Source organism: Dipodomys spectabilis, unplaced genomic scaffold (genome assembly GCF_019054845.1).
Source record: "Dipodomys spectabilis isolate Male_0828 unplaced genomic scaffold, ASM1905484v1 ptg000188l, whole genome shotgun sequence".
NCBI lineage: Eukaryota > Metazoa > Chordata > Mammalia > Rodentia > Heteromyidae > Dipodomys > Dipodomys spectabilis.
In genome coordinates, this window is record NW_024870865.1 from 1 (window position 1) to 8076 (window position 8076).

Genomic DNA, 8076 nt, shown 5'->3' on the forward strand with positions numbered 1-8076 from the left:
GGGGCAGAGAGGGGGGCAGAGAGGAGCAGAGAGGAGCAGAGAGGGGCAGAGGGGGGCAGAGAGGGGCAGAGGGGGGCAGAGAGGGGCAGAGAGGGGCAGAGAGGAGCAGAGAGGGGCAGAGAGGGGCAGAGGGGGCAGAGAGGGGCAGAGGGGGGCAGAGGGGGCAGAGAGGAGCAGAGGGGGGCAGAGGGGGGCAGAGGGGGGCAGAGGGGGGCAGAGGGGTACAGAGAGGGGCAGAGGGGGGCAGAGGGGGCAGAGAGGAGCAGAGGGGGGCAGAGGGGGGCAGAGAGGGGCAGAGGGGGGCAGAGAGGGGCAGAGAGGGGCAGAGAGGAGCAGAGAGGGGCAGAGAGGGGCAGAGGGGGCAGAGAGGGGCAGAGGGGGGCAGAGGGGGCAGAGAGGAGCAGAGGGGGGCAGAGGGGGCAGAGGGGGGCAGAGGGGGGCAGAGGGGGGCAGAGGGGGGCAGAGGGGCAGAGGGGCAGAGAGGGGCAGAGGGGGGCAGAGGGGGGCAGAGAGGAGCAGAGGGGGGCAGAGGGGGGCAGAGGGGGACAGAGAGGGGCAGAGGGGGCAGAAGGGGGCAGGGGGGGCAGAGGGGGCAGAGAGGGGCAGAGAGGAGCAGAAGGGGGCAGAGGGGGGCAGAGAGGGGCAGAAGGGGGCAGAGGGGGGCAGAGAGGGGCAGAAGGGGGCAGGGGGGCAGAGAGGAGCAGAGGGGGGCAGAGGGGGGCAGAGAGGGGCAGAGGGGGCAGAGAGGGGCAGAGAGGAGCAGAAGGGGGCAGAGGGGGGCAGAGAGGGGCAGAAGGGGGCAGGGGGGCAGAGGGGGACAGAGAGGGGCAGAGGGGGCAGAAGGGGGACAGAGGGGCAGAGGGGGCAGAGAGGAGCAGAGGGGGGCAGAGGGGGGCAGAGGGGGGCAGGGGGGCAGAGGGGGGCAGAGAGGAGCAGAGAGGAGCAGAGAGGAGCAGAGGGGGGCAGAGAGGGGCAGAAGGGGGCAGGGGGGCAGAGAGGAGCAGAGGGGGGCAGAGGGGGACAGAGAGGGGGCAGAGGGGGCAGAAGGGGGGCAGGGGGGCAGAGGGGGCAGAGAGGAGCAGAGAGGAGCAGAGAGGAGCAGAGGGGGGCAGAGGGGGGCAGAGGGGGGCAGGGGGGCAGAGGGCGGCAGAGAGGAGCAGAGAGGAGCAGAGGGGGGCAGAGGGGGACAGAGAGGGGCAGAGGGGGCAGAAGGGGGCAGGGGGGGCAGAGGGGGGCAGAGGGGGGCAGAAGGGGGCAGAGGGGGGCAGAGTGGGGCAGAGAGGAGCAGAGAGGAGCAGAGGGGGGCAGAGAGGGGCAGAGGGGGGCAGGGGGGCAGAGTTGGGCAGAGAGGAGCAGAGAGGAGCAGAGAGGAGCAGAGGGGGTCAGAGAGGGGCAGAGGGGGGCAGAGGGGGGCAGAGGGGGGCAGAGGGGGGCAGAGGGGGACAGAGAGGGGCAGAGGGGGCAGAAGGGGGGCAGAGGGGCAGAGGGGGCAGAGAGGAGCAGAGGGGGGCAGAGGGGGGCAGAGGGGGGCAGAGAGGGGCAGAGAGGGGCAGAGGGGGGCAGAGAGGGGGCAGAGAGGGACAGAGGGGGGCAGAGGGGGGGCAGGGGGGGCAGAAGGGGCAGAGGGGGGCAGAGAGGAGCAGAGGGGGGCAGAGAGGGGCAGAGGGGGGCAGAGGGGCAGAGAGGGGCAGAGGGGGGCAGAGAGGAGCAGAGAGGGACAGAGGGGGGCAGAGGGGGGCAGAGGGGGGCAGAGGGGGGCAGAGAGGGGCAGAGAGGGGCAGAGGGGGGCAGAGGGGGGCAGAGGGGGGCAGAGAGGGGCAGAGGGGGGCAGAGGGGGGCAGAGAGGGCAGAGAGAAGCAGAGGGGGGCAAAGAGGGGCAGAGGGGGGCAGGGGGGCAGAGAGGAGCAGAGAGGGGCAGAGGGGGGCAGAGGGGGGCAGAGGGGGGCAGAGAGGGGCAGAGGGGGGCAGAGAGGAGCAGAGAGGGGCAGAGAGGGGCAGAGAGGAGCAGAGAGGGGCAGAGAGGGGCAGAGAGGGGCAGAGAGGGGCAGAGGGGGCAGAGAGGAGCAGAGAGGGGCAGAGAGGGGCAGAGAGGGGCAGAGGGGGGCAGAGGGGGGCAGAGAGGGGCAGAAGGGGGCAGAGGGGGGCAGAGGGGGGCAGGGGGACAGAGGGGGGCAGAGAGGGGCAGAGGGGCGCAGAGGGGGGGCAGAGGGGGGCAGAGAGGGGCAGAGAGGGGCAGAGGGGGGCAGAGGGGGGCAGAGGGGGACAGAGAGGGGCAGAGGGGGCAGAAGGGGGGCAGTGGGGCAGAGGGGGCAGAGAGGAGCAGAGGGGGGCAGAGAGGGGCAGAGGGGGGCAGAGAGGAGCAGAGGGGGGCAGAGAGGACCAGAGAGGGGCAGAGAGGAGCAGAGGGGGGCAGAGAGGGGCAGGGGGGCAGAGGGGGGCAGAGAGGGGCAGAGGGGGGCAGAGAGGAGCAGAGGGGGGCAGAGAGGAGCAGAGGGGGGCAGAGAGGGGCAGAGGGGGGCAGGGGGACAGAGGGGGGCAGAGAGGGGCAGAGAGGGGCAGAGAGGGGCAGAGAGGGGCAGAGGGGGGCAGAGAGGGGCAGAGGGGGGCAGGGGGGCAGAGGGGGGCAGAGAGGGGCAGAGGGGGGCAGAGAGGAGCAGAGGGGGGCAGAGAGGAGCAGAGGGGGGCAGAGAGGGGCAGAGGGGAGCAGGGGGGGGCAGAGAGGAGCAGAGGGGGGCAGAGAGGGGCAGAGGGGGGCAGGGGGACAGAGGGGGGCAGAGGGGGGCAGAGAGGGGCAGAGAGGAGCAGAGGGGGGCAGAGAGGGGGCAGAGGGGGGCAGAGGGGGGCAGAGAGGAGCAGAGAGGGGCAGAGGTGGGCAGAGAGGACCAGAGAGGGGCAGAGAGGAGCAGAGGGGGGCAGAGGGGGGCAGAGGGGAGCAGAGGGGGGCAGAGGGGGGCAGAGAGGGGCAGAGGGGGGCAGAGGGGGGCAGAGGGGAGCAGAGGGGGGCAGAGAGGGGCAGAGAGGAGCAGAGGGGGGCAGAAGGGGGCAGAGGGGGGCAGAGAGGAGCAGAGAGGGGCAGAGAGGGGCAGAGGGGGCAGAGGGGGGCAGAGAGGAGCAGAGGGGGGCAGAGAGGGGCAGAGAGGGGCAGAGGGGGGCAGGGGGACAGAGGGGGGCAGAGAGGGGCAGAGGGGGGCAGAAGGGGGCAGAGGGGGGCAGAGAGGGGCAGAGGGGGGCAGAGGGGGGCAGAGGGGGGCAGAGAGGAGCAGAGAGGGGCAGAGAGGGGCAGAGGGGGGCAGCGGGGGGCAGAGAGGAGCAGAGAGGGGCAGAGAGGGGCAGAGGGGGCCAGAGAGGGGCAGAGGGGGGCAGGGGGACAGAGGGGGCAGAGAGGGGCAGAGAGGAGCAGAGGGGGGCAGAGGGGGGCAGAGGGGGGCAGAGGGGGGCAGAGGGGGGCAGAGAGGAGCAGAGGGGGGCAGAGAGGGGCAGAGGGGGGCAGAGGGGGGCAGAGGGGGGCAGAGAGGGGCAGAGGGGGGCAGAGGGGGGCAGAGGGGGGGCAGAGAGGAGCAGAGGGGGGCAGAGAGGGGCAGAGGGGGCAGAGAGGGGCAGAGGGGGGCAGAGAGGAGCAGAGGGGGGCAGAGAGGGGCAGAGGGGGGCAGAGGGGGGCAGAGAGGGGCAGAGGGGGGCAGAGGGGGGCAGAGGGGGGCAGAGAGGGGCAGAGAGGGGCAGAGAGGAGCAGAGGGGGGCAGAGAGGGGCAGAGGGGGGCAGAGGGGGGCAGAGGGGGGCAGAGAGGGGCAGAGGGGGGCAGAGGGGGGCAGAGGGGGGCAGAGGGGAGCAGAGGGGGGCAGAGAGGGGCAGAGAGGAGCAGAGGGGGGCAGAGGGGGGCAGAGGGGCGCAGAGGGGGGCAGAGGGGGGCAGAGAGGAGCAGAGGGGGGCAGAGAGGGGCAGAGGGGGGCAGAGAGGGGCAGAGGGGGGCAGAGGGGGGCAGAGGGGGGCAGAGAGGGGCAGAGGGGGGCAGAGGGGGGCAGAGGGGGGCAGAGGGGGGCAGAGGGGAGCAGAGGGGGGCAGAGAGGGGCAGAGGGGGGCAGGGGGGCAGAGAGGAGCAGAGAGGGGCAGAGAGGGGCAGAGAGGGGCAGAGAGGGGCAGAGGGGGGCAGAGGGGGGCAGAGGGGGGCAGAGGGGGGCAGGGGGGCAGAGGGGGGCAGAGGGGGGCAGAGGGGAGCAGAGGGGAGCAGAGGGGGGCAGAGAGGAGCAGAGGGGGGCAGAGGGGGCAGAGGGGGGCAGAGGGGGGCAGAGGGGGGCAGAGGGGGGCAGAGAGGGGCAGGGGGGCACAGAGGAGGCTGGCGCTGGCGGCCGGCCGAGGAAGGAAGGGGGCCGGGCCCACAGGTGTGTCCGGAGCTTGTCCGGAGCTTGTCCGGACACAGAGGGCCGGCGCTGCCAAAGCCTCCGCCGCCGACCTGAACCCCCAAGCGGGGACACGGGGGACACGCTCCCCTGGCCGCGGGGCAGCCGGCCCGGCCCGGCCCTCCTGCTCCCTGGTCGGTCCGCCCTCCCCGGCCCGGCCCTCCTGCTCCCTGGTCGGTCCGCCCTCCCCGGCCCGGCCCTCCTGGTTCCGGGCCCGGTCCGCCCTCCCCGGCCCGGCCTCCCCGCCCAGCCTCGGCCGGCGGGACTCCGTACCTGGCCTTCACCGTGGGCGCGACCCCCGGCCCCCGGGGGCTCCAAGCCGGGGAAGGGCAGCCCGGGGCCGGGCCTGCAGACGCCGGGCCCCGTCCCCATGGCGGCCCGAGGAAGCAGCGCCCCGCGCCTCCCGCCTGCCGCCAACGCCGGACAAAGCTGGAGCCCAGCTTCCTGCCATTGTGCGACCCGGGGAGGGGGGGGGGACTGAAGGGGAGGAGGAAGGGGAGGGGAAGAGGGAGGGGGGGTAGGAGGAGGGGAGGGGGACGGCAGAGCACCACCCGACACCCTGACATCGGGGACCCCACCTGGGGCCTCCCTGGCCCTTCTCCAGGGGTTCCCCAAGTGCCGGCATGAGAGGGGCATGGCCTGGGCAAGGTCCCCATCCCCGCAGGATCCCCAGACACCCCCCCTCCCCCCGTACCCACACACCTGAGGCTCCCCAAAGGTCACCCCTGCCCGCTCCCAGCACTGAGAACCCGGATCCCGCGGCCCAGGCAGAGCCCATGGGCCCAGTGACCTGGGGTGGGCTGATGGCCGTGTGGCCCTTCTGCTCCCCCTTAGCTGGGTGAGGATGAGGGCATCAGAAAAGCCCCACTGGGCTTTTCTTGGGCCGGGACCCACCGCCAGGGGGCGCGCAGAGCCAGGGATGCCCAGCGTGGGGGGGGGGGGCGCCTCGGGCCTGGGATGCCCTGAGTCCTAGGCCCAAGAGTTCTGACACGGATTCCCGGGAAGCAGGATGGCACCATGGTTGCCACTCATCACCTGGGCGATAAAATGATACACAGCACACGGGCTGGAACCTAGACTCCTGACGGGGCCGTCCACTCCAGTCCTGGTGGTCTTTCTCTAGCCTTCTGCTCCTGCCCCGCAGGCGGACAGCTAATTTCCTCTGAGCTTGATTCCCAGAGTCCCACCTGTCCCAGCAAATGCCACTCATTCGTTCAGAGAATCTAAGGAGACACAGTCACCATTACGATTTTTTTTTCCCGGTCCTCTGGGCCTGGCTAGCATCTCTCACTTGAGCCACAGCACACTTCTGGCTTTTTTTTTTTTTGGGGTCCGGTCGTGGGGCCTGAACTCTGGGCCTGGGCGCTGTCCCTCAGCTCTTCAGCTCAAGGCTAGTGCTCTACCACTGGAGCCACAGCGCCACTTACGGCTTTTTTCTTTTTGCTTATGTGGTGCTGAGGAATGGAACCCAGGGCCTCGAGCATGCAAGGCAAGCGCTCTACCACTGAGCCACCTTCCCAGCCCCCACACTTCTGGCTTTTTATGTGATTAATTAGAGATAAGAGCCTTACAGGCTTTCCTGCCCCCCTCACCCCACCCCCGTGGGCTTCTGACCAAGACCCTCAGATCTCAGCCTCCTGAGTAGCTAGGATGACAGGCAGGAGCCACAGGCCCTTGGCTTCACTTCTCCAACTTCACAAAATGAAGCTAAGCCTGTAGAGATCATATAACTTGTCTTCAAGTCACCAGTGCCCAAGTGTGGGCCAGCTGCCCTGTGCCTCAGACCCAAGGAGAACCGAAGCAGTGATCTGAGCAGCAGTTTTGAAAAACACTTTTTTTTTTTTTTTGGTGCCAGTCCTGGGACTTGAACTCAGGCCCTGGACACTGTTCCTGAGCTTTTGTGCTCAAAGCTAGTTCTCCACCACTTCAGCTACCAGCTCCACTTCCAGCTTTTTGGTAGTAAATGAGAGGTAAGAGTCTCTTAGTCTTTCCTGCGGGAGCTGGCTTTAAACCTCAAGCCTTAGATCTCAGCCTCCTGAGTAGCTAGGATTACAGGGGTGAGCCACTAGTACTTGGCTCGTGACTCGCTTCTTAGGGAGTTCCAGGGCCACAGTATAGGATCAAAGAAGTACCAGAGTGGGGTGAGGAACGGAGCCCCTCTGCCAGGGAGGGGAAGGGCCTCCCAGCTCCTGAGTGCCCACCACCTCTGGTCAGCAGGGAACTGAAACAGCTCCAGCAGCACCTCAGGGTCTTGGCCCCCGACTCCCTGGGGAGGGGGGTCCCCAGCGCAGCTCCCAGCCTGGGAGTTAGGGTGAGTTTGTTGATGCTGATACTGATACTAGATGCTGAGGCTGATAAACAAGGGAGGCTTGGAGGCCCCTCGCCTGGTCGGTTCTCTCCCAACACCTCCTCGGGCCAGGAAAGCTCAGGGCACCCCAGGGATCCTGTAGGCCTCCTTTCCCACAGCAGCCTGATCTGGGATGGGAGGGGGAGCTGTGTTCACTGAGCTGGGGCCAGATCCGGGGCCAGCTGCATCGGCCCCTTTGCCCGTGGCAGGCTAGCCTGGAGATAGAAGCTGGGGCTCCCCAGTGGGATGGCTCCCCTGCCCTGGGGTTCTCTAACTGGTCTAGCCTCCCCTGCCAAACTGCAGGCCCCAGGATCCCACCCGAGCCACCTCCCTACTTCAGAAACCCAAGGGAGGAGCCCGCGTGCACCAGCAAGCCCGGCAGGGTGGGGCGGCTCTGCCAGGCGGCATTCAGCACCTCGGGCTGCTGGGCTGGTTCCACCCTTCCCCTCTGAGCCTCACCCTTTGTCCTTTGGATCCCAAGGCCCTAGCAGAGCCCGTTCCCAGGCAGAAGGCTGAGGTGCTGAGATCTCCCCACAGGCGAGGCCCCTGGCTCCCAGGAGTCCCAGCAGGGACCCAGCTCAGGGGAACAGAGTTGCTGCACTAGCTCTGCCCTTCCCCTGCCATCCCACGCACAAAAGTGCCAACCCTGGAGCCCTGGTGCTGGTACGGGGGGCAGGGGAACACTGGACCCTGGGTATCACCTTCCTCAGTGCCACCAGAAGGTTCCTTGGGAGGGAATGGGGAATGGGCCCACCTACTCCTGCCTTCCCTGCTGAACTGTAATCTCTCCTCCCCGGCACAAACAGCATGCCTCCAGAATGTATTCTCTAAGTACCTGGAACCCTGGGCTAAGGGGCAGGAAACAGAAAATACCCCAGGGTACCTCTCACCCCAAGTGTGAGGGAGGTTACTTAAGAAATATGGAAATTTAAAAAAAAAAAAAGAAATATGGAGGGCTGCCGGGCGCCGATGGCTCACACCTGTAATCCTAGCTACTCAGGAGGCTGAGATCTGGGGATCGAGGTCAAAGCCAGCCGGGGCAGGAAAGACCGTGAGACTCCTATCTCCAATAAACCACTAGAAAACCAGAAGTGGCGCTGTAGCTCAAGTGGTAGAGTGCTTGCCTTGAGCTGAAGAGCTGAGGGACAGCGCCCAGGCCCAGAGTTCAAGCCCCATGACTGACAAAAAAAAAAAAAAAGAAGAAGAAGAAGAAGAAATATGGTGGGCTCAGGGAGGCACCCCTTTGGCCTCCAGAAACTCTTGGGTTCACCCACTTTCGCCCAGCCTGGCTGTGGCCTCCTGCGCCCCCTGCTGGCCACAAGGAGACATGCCAC